The 17750-nt window shown below is 40.5% G+C and overlaps 1 long non-coding RNA gene across 5 annotated transcripts in view; it reads right to left on the bottom strand.

Annotated features, from left to right (window-relative positions):
• LOC143661924 (uncharacterized) overlaps positions 1 to 17750 on the bottom strand; it is a 46508-nt gene that overhangs the window by 13319 nt on the left and 15439 nt on the right. For 4 of the 5 annotated variants that reach the window (XR_013164992.1, XR_013164995.1, XR_013164993.1 and 1 more), the window contains exon 3: positions 1023 to 1160. The exons of the other annotated variant lie outside the window; for it this stretch is intronic. This is a non-coding gene — a long non-coding RNA (uncharacterized LOC143661924). The remainder of the gene's footprint in view (positions 1 to 1022; positions 1161 to 17750) is intronic. 5 annotated transcript variants of the gene reach the window in all.

The following is a 17750-nucleotide window of genomic DNA, read 5'->3' as shown; positions in this document are numbered from 1 at the left end:
TGTCCTTCAGTAAACAAGAAAAAAGAAAGTCATGGTCCAAATATGAACAAAATCAAACTATTGCATAATTTTGAACAGCTGATTGGAGTTTAAGACAAGAAGTATGACATTAGTACTTAGAATATCTTCGTGTGTCTCATTTAAGGGGCACATGTGTGATAACATAGGATTACATATTCTTTTCTGTAGAACTAATCACAGGATTTTATTCTTGAGTAAATAATGTTTACATGATGATACTAAAATTAGATTAGTTATCAATTATTAGACTCAAACTTTAAATGTGGGTGCAAACTGGTGACCTTGATAGACAAATTCAGGCTACAAATGGGTTGTTTTCCTTTGTGGAATGTTTATTAGAATTTTGAATTTCAGTGTCTTTAGAGTGGATATGCATTTTTCTTCAGCCCACCATAGTCCTCAGTCCTTATTTTCTTATGCCAAGCTCTTTTAGAGTTTTACATTTCTTTTTTTTTTTTTTTTGAGTCCTCTAGGCAATACAGTTTCATGATGTAAAAGTAATGACAGCTAGTAAAAGAAGGTGGAAACTAGGGAGGGAAAGAAGTACAGTCATGTAGCTATGTGGCGGAGTCTAGAAGTATTGTCTAAAATCAGTGGATCACAAAATAAGGGTTTAAGGATACCACTAAATTATCCTTATAAAGGATAATTATAAAGGATACCACTAAAAGAACTATCAAATTAGAAAAAATACATATTTAAGATGTAAGTTATTAGAGTTATGGAGGTAATCACCAGAAGTACTGAAAAGGGGGAAGTGTTTGCTTCTGGGAAGTACTATAGTTATCATTAGGGGAGGGTGTCTGCTCACTTTCGCAGGCCTGGACTTCAGATATTCCCACAGCAAACCAAACATCGAGACCTAGATGGTAGGGTGTTTCCTCTCCTAACCACACTGCACCCCTTCTGAAGGGAGGAGAACAAGAGTGGAACAGTTATCACCCCACAACTTTCTTCAAGGAAATGATCGCTCACAATCCTTCCCCAACTTATTTCCTCACCTCCTCTTACATATCCTCAAGTAGGGTGATTGACAAAGAGGCTGCAATCTATCCTCTCCTGTGCAAAATCTGCATGGCTGGGCTCATGGTTTTCTTCAGAATGCGTAGGCACATGAAACTGTTTTCAATTTGCAGGCTCTGTGGAAATTTGATAAGATACAAGATTGTCTTAACATTTGACTTGACACATTTCTTCTTTTAAAAATGCAAATATCTCTGGAAAAAACACAGGACTGCCTAGTCATTTTTCAGCAATAGTTCATTCAGTCAAAGTGCTTTTTTCCTCATCTTCGCTCAAGCCAGCTCTGAAGGAATCAGCATTCTATTTGGGCATGTATATCCTCTTACAATTAGGACAAAGATATTTTGTCCCACCAAACATTTGCCTTTCTCCAACTTGAAAATTCCAGAGTCTATTATTTAATGCTTATGCATAAAAGTGCTTTTCAATAAAAATCCTATTTCTAAGGATAAAATGTAATCCAAACAGTTTTATTTACTCAAAGATGACTTAGCACATTTATTGCCATTTTCTGGATGATCAGACAATTTTAGAGGAAATGGAAGGCACTTTGGACAAATAATAGATTCTGCTTGGCCATATTGATGGATTAACCTTGATATGGCAGAGAATGCTGACTGAACACAGTTTCTACATAAAACAGATTAACATCTCATTTAAAATATAATGAAAGAATGATATCTTTCATGTACTTAACTTCCCAAATAAGGGTAACCATCCTGCCAAATTGGAAATGTTTTATTATGAATAATTTTCCTAACATTCTTGAAAGATACTCATTTCACTTTACAAAGAAAACCCCATCCAGACCAGCTAGTTTCACTGGTGAATTCTACCAAACATTTAAAGAATTAATACCTATCCTTCATAAACTCTTCCAAAAAATAGAAAAGATGGGGAATACTTCCAACTAATTCTATGAGGCCACTATTACTGTGATACTAAAGCCAGAGGAAGATATCACAAGAAAAGAAAATGACAAACCAATGTCTCTTATGAGTATGACAAAATACTAACAAACCTAATAGAGTAACTCTAAAAAGAATACACACCATGACTGAGTGGGATTTATCTTAGGAATACGTTTTAACATACAAAAAGCAATTGATACTATATTAATAGAATAAATGACAAAAACCAACATGATAACTTGAATGGATGCAGAAAAAGTATTTGACAAAATCCAATACCCTCTCAAGATAAAAACACTAAACAAACTAGGAAAGAGGAGAACTTCATGAAAAGCTGTGTATGAAAAACCCACAGCTAACATTATATTCAACGTTGAAAGAATGGATGCTTACCATCTAAGATGAGGAACAAGAAAAGGATATCCTCTCTTGCCACGTTTTTACAACGTTGTACTTGATGTTTTAGCCAAGGAAATTAGGCAAGAAGTAGAAATAAAGGCATCCAGGTGGGAGAGGAAGAAGTAAAACTATCCTTATTTGCAAATGACATGATCTTGAACAGAGAAAATCCTCAGGAATTCACTAGAAACTATTCAAACTAATAAATAGTTCATCAGTGTTCCAGAATACAACATCAATATACAAAAATATATTGCATTTCTACACACCATGAACAATCTGAAAATAAAATTAAGAAAACAATTCCATTTATAATAGCATCAAAAAGAAAAAATAGGAAGTTCAGCAATAGAAGTGCAAGATTTGTACACTGATGTGCTGGTTTGAATATTGGTGGACCTCAGAAAAGCCATGTCCTGTAATCTTCATTCAATATTGCTAGGTGGGAGCATTTTCATTGTTTCCATGGAGATGTGACCCACCCACTTGTGGGTGGTAACTTTTGATTAGATGATTTCCATGGAGCTGTGTCTCTACCCATTGAAGGTGAAGTTGCTTACTGAAATCATTTAAAAGAGGAAACATTTTGGAGAGAGTCCCTTTTTTGTAGAGCCACAAGAAGGCCAGCAGATGCCACTATGTTTGCCATGTGCCCTTTCAGCCGAGAGAGAAACCCTGACTGTGTTCGCCATGTGCCTTCTCACGTGAGAGAGAAACCCTGAACTTCATTGGTCTTCTTGAACCAAGGTTTCTTTATCTGGATGCCTTTGATAGGACATTTCTATAGACTTGTTTTAATTGGGATATTTTCTTGGCCTTGGAACTGTAAACTAGCAACTTATTAATAATTCCCCTTTTTAAAAGCCATTCTGTTTCTGGTATATTGCATTCTGACAGCTAGCAAACTAGAACACTGACAACTATAAAACATGGTTGAAGGAAACTAAAGAAGATCTGAGTGAGTGACAATATATCCCATATTGATTGGAAGACACTATTTTTAAGATAGCTATAATCCCCAAACTGATCTACAGACTTAACCCAATATATCTGGGGAGGAAAACCAGTTACTGCCCAGGAGCTTCTGCGCAGCCTGCCCTCCTTGAGGACGATTGCCAATGGAGGGGTCGGCTTAGACCTTCTTGACCTGAAGCTCACTGCCAGCTTTGGTGCAAAGGCAGCCGAAATGCCACACATTGTTTCAAGCCCCATGGCAGATTTGGGAACGGCCTTATTGCTAGCTTTGGCTCGGAGAGTAGTGGAAGGTAAAATGCCCATTTAAAAGTCATTAGTTTTCCAAAGAGGCTTAACAACAGATACTAGATAACATACTTGTTAAGATAATTTTTTGTTTGTTTGTTTGAAATCTACTTCAATTAAATCCATTAATATCTCAATCAACCATGATTAATTCCTTCCTTCTCTATCTCCTATATGATTTTATATGTATTTCCATAATGGTACTATAAATTTATAAAATAGCATGCTGGTTTCTTGGTAAATTGCAGAATCCTACTTCTCCACTTTCGGTTTTCCATTGTACTTTGATTTCTTCTCTACTCAACCACCCTGATTTATTTTTAGCTTTTTTTTTATTGTGAAATATAACATATATACAAAAAAGTAACAAATTTCCAAATACATTTTAACAAGTAGTTACAGAACACATTTTAAAGTTTGGTATGAGTTACAGTTCCATGATTTTTTGTTTTTTCTTCTAGCTGCTCCAAAACACTGGAGACCAACTGAAATAACAGTATAATGATTCAGAAGTCATTCTCATTTGTTAAACCCAAACTTCTCTGTATAACTCCACCATCACCTTTGATCTTTCTCCCACTCTTTAGGGGTATTTGGACTATGCCCATTCTAACTTTTGCATAGTTGATATTATGGGATGGAGGATAGAATTAGTTGATGTTCTGGAAGACCTGGCCCTTCTGCATTTCGGGATTCATCTGGTCCAGGGAACCATCTGGTGGTTGTAGGTTTCTAGATAGTAACCCTACTACATGGAAACCTTGTAGAATCTTATTTAATTCCCTAGATATTCTTTAGGATTGACAGGAATGGTTTTGGTTAGGGGTTGGCAAGTTATGATAGGTAGCAATGTCTAACTGAAGCTTGCCTAAGAGTGACCTCCAGAGTACCCTCTCAAGTCTATTTGAATTATCTCAGCCACTGACACCTTATTAGTTACACTTCTTTTTCCCTTTTTGGTCAGGATGGCATTGCTGATCCCATGGTGCCAGGGCCAGGCTCATTCCTGGGAGTCATTTTCCATGCCACCAGGGAGACTTTCACCCCTAGATGTCATGTCCCATGTAGAGGGAAGGCAATGGTTTCATTTGCAGAATTGGGCTTAGAGAGAGTGATGCCACATTTGAGCAACAAAGGAGGTCCTCCAGAAGTAACTCTTAAGCTTCTCTGCTATTTACATAAACTTCACAAGAGCAAGCCTCTAGATCAAGAGCTTGACCTATTGGTTTGGGTGTCCCTAATGTCTGACACAGTTTCAGGGAATTCCCTGATAGGAAAGTTTAATAGTTTCATATTTTTTCTCCCATCCTTCCAGGGGCTTTGTCAATACTTTTACATTATCTGCTTAATATACTCTGGGATGTATCCAGGCATTACATTAAACTATACAGGATAAAAGGGTTTCTTTCTTATTCTGGGCTCCCTGTGTTTGGATTGTTTCAGTGGTCCATCCAGACAGGTTGAATTAGATTATGTGCTACAGAAAATTTAAGTTCAAAACATAATAAAACTTTCTTCCTTGATCTCCAAGAGTAGGTGAAGTTCTAAAATACAATGTCTTCCTTACCCCTATACTCTGAATTACGTTAATCCTGACTCTATTAGCTTCCTTCTTTTCTCTAAATACCAGGTTATAAAAAAACCCAGAAATAACAATTACCACTCCAGACTAAATATGACTGTGGTTAGAGCTTACAACCTTCCAGATGAGAGAGAAACTCGGACTGTGTTCGCCATGTACCCTTCCACTTGAGAGAGAAACCCTGAACTTCACTGGCCTTCTTGAACCAAGGCAGTTTTCCCTGGATGCCAGTTTTCTTTTTTTTTTATCTCATATTCACGTTTTTTTAAAAACTTTTTTGGTAAAATATATATACAAGAAAGCAATAATTTTCCAAATACATTTTAATAAACAGTCATAGAGCATGCCCCAGTTTTCTTATAAGTATTTTCTAAATGAGATCATACAATATTTGCTCTTTTGTTTCTGGCTTATTTTGCCTCACCAGCTGTCCCACATTCACATTCTTGCATGCCTCACACCCTCATTCCTTTTTGTAGCAGCACCATGTTTGATCATATTGTTCTAGTTTGCTAGTTGCCGGAATACAATATACCAGAAATGGAATGGCTTTTAAAAAGGGGAATTCAATTAAATTTAATTTAATAAATTTCTACTTTGGCAGTTCTAAGGCCGAGAAAATGTCCCAATTAAAACAAGTCTATAGAAACGTCCAATCAAAGGCATCCAGGGAAAGATACCTTGGTTCAGGAAGGCCAGTGAAGTTCAGGGTTTCTCTCTCAAGTGGAAGGGTACATGGCAAACACAGTCAGAGTTTCTCTCTCATCTGGAAGGGCACGTGGCAAACACGGTGTCATCTGTGAGCTTCCTCTCCTGGCTTCCTGTTTCATGAAGTTCCCTGGGAGGCATTTTCTTTCTTCATCTCCAAAGGTCCCTGGCTGGTGAACTCTGCTTCTTGTGGCTATGTCATTCTGCTCTGCCCTCTCTGAATCTCCTCATTCTCCAAAATGTTTCCTCTTTTATAGGACTCCAGAAACTAATCAAGACCCACCCAAATGGGCAGAGACACACCTCCAGTTAATCCAACTTAACAACCACTCTCGATTAAATCACATTCCACAGAGATGATCTAATTCCAGTTTCAAACATACAGTACTGAATAGGGATTAGAAGAAACAGTTGGCCTTTACAAAATGGAATTAGGATTAAAACATGGCCTTTCTAGGGTACACACATCCTTTCAAACCAGCATACATATGTTTACACCATCGTTCACCAATCTACTTCTCAGTGCATCATTCAGCCACCTCCATGTACTAGGGTCACATGTATTATGTCCAAAGTCAACAGCCCAACAAACTCCATTTTAGATAATTTCATTGTTCCCACGTTTTGTTAATCCACTCATCTGTTGATGGGCACTTGGATTGTTTTCCTCTTTTGGCAATTGTGAATAATGCTGCTGGGAACATCAGTGTGCAAATCTCTGTTTGTGACGCTGCTTGCAGCTCTTCTGGGTGTATACCCAGGGATGATATTGCTGGGTCATAGGGCAACTTGATATTTAGTTTTTTGACACCAGACTGTCTTCCATAGCAGCTGTACCATTATACATTCCCACTAGCAGTGCATAAATGTCCCAATTTCTCCACATCCTCTCCAACATCTGTAGTTTCTTGTTTGTTTAATAGCAGCCATTCGTATAGGTGTGAGGTAGTATCTCATTGTAGTCTTGATCAGTATTTTCCTTATAGCTCATCATAATGAGCATCTTTCATGGGCTTGTTAATCATCTTTATTTGCTCTTCAGAAAAATGTCTGTTCATATCTTTAGCCCACCTTATAATTGGGTTATTTGTTCTTTTGTTAAGTTGTATGATTTCTTTATGTATACAGAATATCAAACCTTTATCTGATGTGTGATTTCCAAATATTTTCTCCCATTGAGTTGCTGCCTCTTCACCTTTTTGACAGTTTTTTAAGGTGCAGAAACATTTGATTTTGAGCCGTTCCCATTTATCTATATTTTCTTTTGTTGGTTGTGTTTTGGGTGTAAAATTTAGAAAAATACCTCTTATTACTAGGTCTTGAAGATGTTTCTCCATATTTTCTTCTAGGAGCTTATGGTACTGGTTCTTATATTTATGTGTTTGATCCAGTTTGAGTTAATTTTTTATAGGGTATAAGGTAAGAGTCCTCTTTCATTCTTCGGGCTATTGATATCTCATTCTTCTATGCCCATTTATTGAAAAGACTATTTTGTCCCAGTTCAGTGGATTTGGCGGCCTTGTTGAAGATCAGTTTACCAAAGATTTAGTGGTCTATTTCTGCACTCTTGATTTGATTCCATTGGCCATTACTTCTCTCTTTCTGCAAGTAACCTGCTGTTTTGGCTACTGCGGCTTTACAATATGTTTTAAAATCAGGGAGTATTAATCCTCCCACTTAATTCTTCTTTTTTTGGATGTTTTTAGCTGTTTGGGGTCTCTTTCCCTTCCAGATGGATTTGGTAACTAGTTTTCCAAGTCTTCAAAGTAGGTTGTTAGAATTTTGATAGGTACTGCATTGAATCTGTAGATCAATTTGAGTAGAACTGACATCTTAACTACATTTAACCTTCAATCTAAGAACATGGAATGTCTTTCCACCTAGTTAGAACTTCTTTGATTTCTTTAGAACTTCTTTGATTTCTTTTAACAATGTAATGTAGTTCTCTGTGTACAAGTCCTTTACTTCCCTAGTTAAGTTCATTACTAGACAGTTCATTCTTTTAGTTGCTGTTTTGAATGGAAGTTTTTCCTTAATTGACTCCTCAGGTCATTGCTTGTGATTAGAAACATTACTGAATTTTGCACATTAATTTTATAACCTGCCACCCTGCTGAATTTGTTTATTAGCTCAAGTTACTTTGTTGTAGATTTCTCAAGATTTTCCAAGTATAGTATCACGTCACCTGCAAATAATGAAAGTTTTACTTCTTCCTTTCCAATTTGGATATCTTTTATTTCTTTTTCCTGCCTGATTGTGCTTGCTAGAGTATAGAGTAGCAAGTATAGTGTTCAATAATAGTGGTGACAGAGGTCATCCTTGTCTCATTCCCGATCTTAGGGGGAAAGTTTTCAGCTCTCACCATTGAGTATGATGTTGGCTATGGATTTTTCATATATACCTGTTATCATGTTGAGGAAGTTACCTTTGATTCCTACCATTTGAAGTGTTTTTCTCAGAAAAGGATATTGAATTTTGTTGAAGCTTTTTCAACATCAATTGAGATGATCATATGACTTTTCTGTTTTGATTTCTTAGTGTGCTGTATTTATTACATTAAATGATTTTCTTGTGTTGAACCATCCTTGCATTCCTGGTATAAACCCCACTTGGTCCTGGTGTAAATATTTTTAATGTGTTGTAGGATTCAATTTGCTAATATTTTGTTGAGAATTTTTGCATCTATGTTCATTCAGGAGATCGGTTTGTAGTTTTTCTTTCTTTTTAGCATCTTTACCCAGTTTTGGTATTAAAGTGATGTTAGCTTCATAAAATGAGTTAGGCAATGTTCCTTTTTCCTCAATTTTTTGGAAAAGTTTGAGCAGGATTGGTGTTAGTTCTTTTTGTAATGTTTGATAAAATTCCCCTGTGTAGCCATATGGTCCTGGGCTTTTCTTTGTAGGAAGATTTTTGATGACTGTTTGAATCTCTTTACTTGTGACTAGTTTGTTGAGATCTTCTATTTCTTCTTGAGACACTGTAGCTTGTTGGTGTTTCCCGGGATTTGTCCATTTCATTTAAGTTGTCTAGTTTACTGGCATATAGTTGTTCATAGAATCCTCTTATGATTTTTTTTTTAATTTCTTCAGGGTCTGTGGTAACAACCCCCCTCTCATTTCTGATTTTGTTTTTCTGATTTTCTGACTTGCATCCTTTCTCTCTTTTTTCTTTGTCAGCCTTCCTAGCGGCCCATCCATTTTATTGATTTTCTCAAAGAACCAACTTTTGGTTTTATTGATTCTATTGTTCTTTTGTTCTCCCATTCATTTATCTCTTCTTTAACCTTTGTTATTTCTCTTCTTCTCTTTGCTTTAGGGTTAGTTTGCTTTTTTTTCTCAAGTTCCTCCAGGTGAACAGTTAAGTCCTCAATTTTTGCTCTTTCTTATTTTTTAATATAGGCATTTAGGGCAATAAATTCCCCTCTCAGCACAGCCTTTCCCATATTCCATAAGTTCTGATATGTTTTATTCTTGTTTTCATTCATCTCCAGATAGCTATTGATTTCTCTAGCAATTTCTTCTTTGACCCACTCATTGTTTAAGAATGTGTTATTTAATCTCCATATATTTGTGAAAGTTCTTGTTCTTTGGTGGTTAATTTCCAGGTTCACTCTATTGTGATCCGAGAAAGTGCTTTAAATAATTTACGTGCATTTAAGTTTATAAAGACCTGTTTTGTGTGCTAGCATATGATCTAGCCTGGAAAATGTTCCATGAGCACTACAGAAGAAGGTATACCCTGGTGTTTTGGGGTATAATGACCTATATATGTCTGTTACGTCTAATTCATTTATCAAGTTGTTTAACTTCTCTATTTCCTTGTTGATCCTCTGTCTGGTTGTTCTATCTATAGAGGAGAATGGTGTATTGAGGTCCCCCACTATTATTGTTGAAATGTCTATCACTCCCTCAGTTTTGCCAGTCTCTCTCATATACTTTGAACTCCTTGACTGGGAGCATAGATATTTATGATTGTTATTTCTTCTTGGTTAATTGTCCCTTTTACTAATATATAATGTCCTTGTCTCTTACGATATCTTTACATTTAAAGCCTATTTTGTCTGGTATTAGTATAGCTACTCCTGCTTTCTTTTGGTTACAGCTTGCATTGAAGATCTTTTTCCATCCTTTCACTTTCAATCTATTTGTATCCTTGTGTCTAAGGTGAGTCTCTTGTAAGCAGCATATGGCTGAATTATATTTCTTAATCCATTCTGCCAACCTGTGTATTTTAAGTGATAAGTTTAGTCCGTTAACATTCAGTTATTACTGTAAAGGCATTTCTTGAATCCACCATCTTATCCTTTTGATTTTGTTAGCTGGGTATGTTCCTTTCCCTCTTTCTCTTATTATCCTTTTTGGCCCTTACTAGTACTCCTCAATTCTGTGCCCTCCTCCAGACCTTCCTCTCCTTTTTTTTTTCCCCAGCCAGCAGCACTCCCTTTAGTATTTCTTGTAGAGCTGGTCTCTTGTTGACACGTTCTCTCAGCCTTTGTTTGTCTATGAAAATTTAAATCCCTCCCTCAGTTTTGAAGTTCAGTTTGGCTGGATACAGAATTCTTGGCTGGAAGCCTTTCTCTTTCAGGATCCTCTGCCTTCTTGCCTCCATAATGCCAGTTGAAAAGTCCAAATTCAGTCTTATTTGGTTTCCCTTGTATGTAGTAGATGGTTTTTCTCTTGCCACTTTCAGGATTTTCTGTTTCTCTTCAGCTTTGACAGACTGATTAGTATGTGTCTTGGGGTAGTTCTATTTGGATTTATTCTATTTGGAGTTCATTGGGAATCTCTGATTTGCATATTTATGTGTTTTACAAAGGATGGGAAGTTTACCCCATTATATCCTCCACTACTCTTCCTAGCCCTTTACTCTTCTCTTCTCCTTCTGGGACACCAGTGATTATATCTGTATGCTTTGTTTTGTCCATCATTTCCCTGAAATCCAATTAAAATTTTTCCAACTTTTTCGTCATTTGTTCTTTTGTGTGTTCAAAATTAGTTGTCTTGTCCTCTGGTTCACTTATTCATTCTTCTGCCTCTTCAAATCTGCTGTTGTGTATTTCTGGTATATATATATATTTTTGAATGCAAGCTTTTCTTTTATTGCAATTCTAATCAAACAGACCAAAATTCATACTTCTAAAATAATTAAACTAGTTATCTTTTCCTGTGAAACCGATGTGATGTGGTACCACAGCTCAACTTTCTCTAGAACAGCAGCAGTATCATCAGCCCCTGGCAGCAAAGAAATTTTAATTTCTAGCCCCTGTGGGCTCCCATACAAAGTAACTTCATAAAGCATGCAGATAATCTACTCTGCATCTCATTTCAAATGAATAAAAATGATCATTGTGCTTGTGGGTCTCATACCTTCCAAAATATACATATACGGTGACAAGTTAACAGATAATAATAGACCCCTGCTTACCAATAAAACCATAAGGCAAAGGGTGGGAGGTGGAAAGAAATGTTTAAAATGAAAAAATAGATATATTTCAAATGGTGCTAGCATTCACATAAAAAGTCATGCGAAGATCAGATCCATATTGACTCAAAAACTGAAAGTTAAGCCACAATCCAAAGAACTCTGTCTCTAAGTCCAAATGCATGCATGCCAGCTGAAGAAAATACAGTATTCATCTGACAATAGCGTCTTCAGAGCAGAACAGTAATGTCTCACTGGAGTAATCACAAGAGGGTGACTAAGATGCCATCATACTTCTTTTTTTGGAGATGCCCAGGCTATCCCGCCTTGGTGTCCACCAGCTGCATCTGCACGTTGGCAGCCATCCCGCCGCCACCATAGCCTCCCTTGGACTGCATTTGGTTCTGGATAGAACTAACTGAATTCATCCCACTGAACAGGTCTCCTGATCCTACGTGAGCCGTGTGTACAAAGTTTGTAGGCTCTCCAATCATAGTTCGGTCAATCCGCCGTCGCCTTTTCTCACACTACACAAATTAATCAATCTTCCTTGCCACATGGATCCAAGAGGAGCTGAGGCTGTTCTGCAATACAGCAGTTGAAACACAGCCAGAATTCACTCATGCTTATAGTTCTAGGTATAAATGAGCACCAATGAAGGTTCCAAATCTCAACTCTGGAAGCTCCCCAAAGCACACTCCTCGATATGATGTACGTCCAACGATGCCAAATGATAATTTAATTCTACTATGTTTTTGTTCCTGAAAGTCAAGTAACTTATGCAGCCAATTTAATAAAGAAAAAGTCCGACTGCTTCCTTTCTTTGCTTTGGTCTTACAGAGGCTTGCTTCTTAGCCACCAGGAATGCGCAGCACAAAAACTGTCGTCTCAACCCAGGGCCTACAAATGGTAGTCACTCTTTGTCAACACAGCAACCATTCAGCTAACTCTGGGTTGAGAACGTTCCATATTATGCATACAGATGACTCTGCACACTCACTGTTGTAGAAATTGTTCCTTGAAGGTTTCTTTTCATTTGGATTGGAGGTTTCACTCAAAAAGCCACATACTCATACCTGGTGTTATCGTCGCCTTTGTCTCTGCCGCCCGGGCTCGGGCTGCAGCCGCTCTCGGCGCTGGCTCCACGGCTCCTGCCACCCCCACGCCCACAGCTGCGCTCCCCGGCGCGCGTGCCGCCTCTGGTATATTTTTTATTTGGTATACAGCATCTTTAATCTCTGTGGTATCTATTTTTCTATTTACTTTTTCAAATTTCTCTTTATGCACTTCTGGTGTCTTCTTGGTTTCCTTTATGTCATTAGCCATTCCATTGATTTATTTAGTAAAGTTATATGAACATCTTTAATTAGTTGTTCCAAAGTCTGTGTCTCCTCTGGTATTTTAATTTGATCATTAAACTGGGCTATATCTGTCTACATCTTCATATGGTTAGTGATCCTCTGTTGTCTTCATGGAATGTAAATAAGTCTATTTGTATTCTTGTGTCTAAGATGAGTCTCTTGTAAGCAGCATATCGATGGATTATATTTCTTAATCCATTCTGCCAATCTGTATCTTTTAATTGGTAGGTTAGTCCATTAACATTCTGTGTTATTACTGTAAAGGCATTTCTGAATTCATCTTGATAGGGTTACTTTGGAACTTGATTTCCTTTAGTAGCCTAAAGCTTTGTATTTGTGGGGTGGGTGTGGAGCAGGATGTCAGGTATGAGGTGGGGCACAACAGTGTGGTGACAGGTTGCGGTGCAGCTGTATGCATGGGTTGACAAATCTACACTGGTACCTGTGAGTGTGGGGTGTGGGTCACAGGGCTGTGGGGTGAGGTTCAGCTCAGGCAGGCTTTGGAGCACAGAGCAGGGTGCGGTGTAGGGGACCCAGAGGTAGGGCGCAGCAGGAGATGGGTGGGGGGGGCTGAGCAGATGTGCTGGGTCTAGTATATGGGCAGGATGAAGGTGGGTGCATAAAGCCTGTGAGTGTCACTATGTGGGGTTCAGGGCACAGAAGTCGGGGCAGAGGGAGGTTGGAGTATGGGTGCATCCTTGCACAGGGGTAGGGGTGCAGGGGGGCCAGGGTGCGGATGTGCGAGTGTGTGGGGGGGGCTACTGGTCCCAGAGGTTGTGGGACATGTGTCAGGTGTGGGTGATGACAGGTGGGTGGGGCCCTGGCGTGAGTCTGAGGTGTGCAGGGTTGTGCTGGGGTAGGGGCTGCTGTTGCAGGGCCGAAATTATGTGCACAGATGTGCCTGAGAGCACCAGGTGTGAGAGGAGGGCATGTGTCTTGGATTGAGGCAAGGGTGTGCATGTGTGCAGGGCAGGTATGGTGGAGTGCAAAGTTCAGGTTGTGCCTGAAGGAGGATGTGGTTGTGCCGGTACATGGGTCTGGGGTGCAGGGCCCTGGTGTGCACACACTCAGATCTCAGGGGCAGCAGGGCGGGATTGTGCCTGTGTGGGCTTAGTACAGGTGTGGCCCGGATGTGCAGGTCAGCGCTTACCTAGAGCTGAGGGCACGGTGTGAGCATGTGTGCGCATATGTACACGTCTTGGGGGACGGATGCTGATGTGCACGTGTGCAGAGCTCAGGGATGCTGGGCAGGGTTGAGTGACCATATGGGCTGGGTGCCGGTGTGACTGGGTGTGAAGGTGAGCACCTGCAGCCCGAATGCACAAGTGAGTGCCTGCAAGGGCAGGGAGGGGGAGGGGGAGGTGGGGGGTGAGGGGCTGGCTGCTGGTACCCAAGTCTCAGAAGAGGTGGGATGAGACTGCGCTTGTGTGGGAGACATGGTCGGACTGGGACAGGCTTGTGCACATATGTGGGGCAGGGATGCATGTGGAGGGGGATGGGGCAGGAGTACTTGGAGCACGGTGTAGGGGCGGGTGATGGGATTCAGGTGGTTGGGGTGTGGGGAGAGTCGCAGGGCAGGGACAGTGCAAGTGAGGGTAGCATATTCATGGAGTGCAGCTGGGCTCTCTTCCTTCTCTCTGTCTCCCCATCCGTGCATTCCTGACAGCTTCGGGCTGGAAATGGACACGCTAGGTTGTTTGCACTAGTTGGCAGGTCTCCGGTTCTCCGCATCTCCGTTCTGCTTTTTCATCCAGGGCCTCCCTATGTGGTGTAGAAGACCCTCCCACGTCACTTACACCCTGGAATTGCTCTCCCAGTCTTTTTTCTGTCCCTTCTCTAGCTGTTCATTGAAGTTTGATCTGTCCTATTCGGTCATCTTCCCGGAAGCTCTCCCTAAGATAATTCTTAAATATGCAAATAGGTACTTTGAAATTACAAGTCCTCTTTGGCTGTCCTTATTTCCCCATAGCACGTCTGTGCCTTGTTTCATGTGGGAATTTGAGCCGTACTTGGGACTTTGCAGCCTGCATTAGGGTCCACTCTTGACAATCCCGAAGCAAATATATTTTCCCAACGGTCTCCATTTGAGAGCAGTTGTTTCCCCCACCCCCCAAATTTCACTGCTCACATATCTGTAAAATACATGTGCAGGCAGTAGTTTCAGAGCCACCCTGGGGCCTCCTGGGCAGGTCAGGCAGGCTCACCTGGATCATGGCCTGCAAGTGAGTCCATGGCATCCTACCTGGCCACATACTGCAGTGTCCCTGGGAAAGGTCATGCCCCAATTCTAACTTCTCATCCTCCTGAAGTGGAGACTTGCTCTGGAAGGGTTTAGGCAAAGAGGTGTGTATAGAAATGTATGGATGCCTGCTGTCTAGAACAGACATTCTCTAACTTCATCACTTTAGCTGAAGGCCCAGGCAAAAATGGCGGGCTCTTGTTTATGATGCTGTTTCCATTGCTAACCCTGTGTCTTGTCGGTTTTAGGTCATCAGTTGGCTGTTTCACCAGATACAGAGAACTTGCCTGTAAATTGGATGGGTCAAGAAGTGACTGGGAAAAAAAAAAAAAAAAAAAGAAGTGACTGGGGCTGTGCTGGGAATCATTGGCATGGGCACCATTGAGCTCCAAGGTTGCTCAGAGGGCCACAGCGTTTGAAATGCAGATTCTGTATCACAACAGGAACCGCAGGTAAAACTCAGAAAATGAGCTTTTGAAATTAGCTGAGCCAAACATACACCATTGCTGTCTTAAATATTGCTTGGATGTATTACACCTCCATTTTTTATAAGAATTCCCTACTCTTTTTCTCTATGAAGTAGAACTGATGGACAAGAAAGGGACCATGGTGTTTTGATGGTTATTTAGAAATATGGCTATAACTCCTTTCATTGGAAAAAAAAACCACCATAAAGAAGAGAGATTCTAATTCACCTACCCAATGTGTATATATGTGTATTTTTTTTATTTCTAAAGTGATTTTTTTTTAATCTTGGGAGATGCTGTCCACACCTCTGAGCAGTTTGATTGATTTATTTAGTATGGAGGCATACTCTTTTTCCAAAGCTTTTGAAACTTACACAACTTCCAAAGCAGTCAGCAAGAACTGTCCAGTGGGGAGCCTGCCATATTGTTATTTATTTGTGTCTAATTTGCTCATGCTAAGTTAAAGCAGAATAAATATCAACTGGCAATGTAAATTATAGTTTCAGGGGAAAGAGTCTCTTATCACTTGAGGATATGTTGCTTTGCTGGTGGTTCTGAAATTTCTATTTCCTCACAGCTTTTTTTTGGGCTCACAGCACTAGTATCCAACTGCCTTTCTGAAGTTCCTTCTGAAGGTTCCATATCCAAAACTGGGCTTTTGCCTCCAAACCTGTGTTATCTCACTTTCAGTCAAGTCTTTCCTATCATGGTGAGTGGTGCCACCATCACTCATTTATTCATCTGAAACCTCGGAGCCCTCCTTGATTTCTCATTCCTTCCATGGTCCAGTTCCTCTAATAGCAAAGCCTCTTGATTCTATCTCCACAATAAACCTTGATTTTGTCTGTTTCCCTCTAACGTCGTTAGTGCTGCCTTATTTCCAGCACCATCACTTCACTGCTGAGGTGTCTCCTCAAGTTCACTTGAGCCCTCCAGCCCTTACTCGGCACAGCAGCTGGATGATGATCGTCTGAGCTTGCCAGGCGCTATCACGAACACCACGCAGTGGTTAGCTTAAGCAACTGGAATTGATTGGTTTATAATTTTTAGACTGGAAGTCCAAAATCAAGATATTGGCAAGGCTTGCTTTCTTCCCAAAATCTGTAGCTTTTGCGCTAGCTGCCAGCAGCCCTTGGGGTTCCTTGGCTTATATCTCTGCCTCCTGGCGTTGTCCACTCTTTTCTAGATTCCAGCTGATGTCTGGCTTCTTCCTGTCGCTTTCTCTTTATCAGGCCTCCAGGAATTCCGAGGAAAGCCTACCCTGCTACAGTTGACCACACCTTCACTAGAAATGACATCTTCAAGGGATCCTGTTTACTCCAGTGGGGTCACACCCTCAGGGACCCAGATTAAGACTGACATATTCAGTCTACCACAGAGGTCACCTCTTAAAACCCATTATGTAGAATAGCATGTCGGATAAAATCCAGTTCCTCCCCAACTTCTGCACGAGCCTGCATGATCTGGCCCACCTGTTGCTCCCAAGGCTTCTTAGCCTGTTCTGGTCCTGGACCCTGTCGTCAGTCTGAGGATGTTTGTGGCCCCCTTCTCAGAATAACAGTTTTAATGCAAAATGCTTTTCATGGTAGAAATTTCTATTTCAGATTTGTTTTTTCTCTGGAATGTTCCCGATATGCCATAGGTAACTGCTGTGGCACAAGAACGGGGTGTCTGTCAGCCTTTCCTACTAACTGACACTCTCCAAGTGGGCATCTGGCAGGGAGGGAGGCTCAGCAAGTCCCAGCCCCAAGCCCTTCCCAGCACTTCCTCTACTGACATTTAAGCAGTTTGAGGACTGGGCTGGTGGATGTGGAAGGGGGAGAAAATGGCAGAGGGCAGATGAGAGTGGGGAAGAGGACAGGAAAGTGACATCTGCTCCTCACAGAGAGGAGGATCAGGGTCAGACACCAGGAGATCCCAGAGAGGGAAGGCCCTAAGGGGAGTGGCCCTAGGCTCCCTGTCTGCCTGGACACTGGGTCTTCCCTTTGCTGAGGGTCCTGGGAGCCACCAGCCCAGGTGCTCCTGCTTCCTCTGTCAGGCTCACTGTGGCTCCATTGTTTTCTGATAGGGCTTCTTCCCCTTTTGTTTCTACTCAACAAAATTCCTCAGCAGATAACACCATGGCCCAAACAGATAGGCTGCAATTCTTAAGCTCATTTCTTGCCTCCCCTCTTCATTGAAATGTACGAGAAAGCCCTGGCACAAAAGCTGGCCTGGCATCCTCAGTCAGGTCTGATATTTTCATGGTGAACATAAACCTCAGAAAAGGCCACTCTGTGATGGTGATGGAAAAAGACAGAACAAAGTCCACCTTGTAATCATGTCTGAATATAGACAATCATGAAAATTGACTAAGCT

Source organism: Tamandua tetradactyla, chromosome 18 (genome assembly GCF_023851605.1).
Source record: "Tamandua tetradactyla isolate mTamTet1 chromosome 18, mTamTet1.pri, whole genome shotgun sequence".
NCBI lineage: Eukaryota > Metazoa > Chordata > Mammalia > Pilosa > Myrmecophagidae > Tamandua > Tamandua tetradactyla.
The sequence above is the reverse complement of the archived record's forward strand: the minus strand, read 5'-3'. Positions and strand labels throughout refer to the sequence as shown.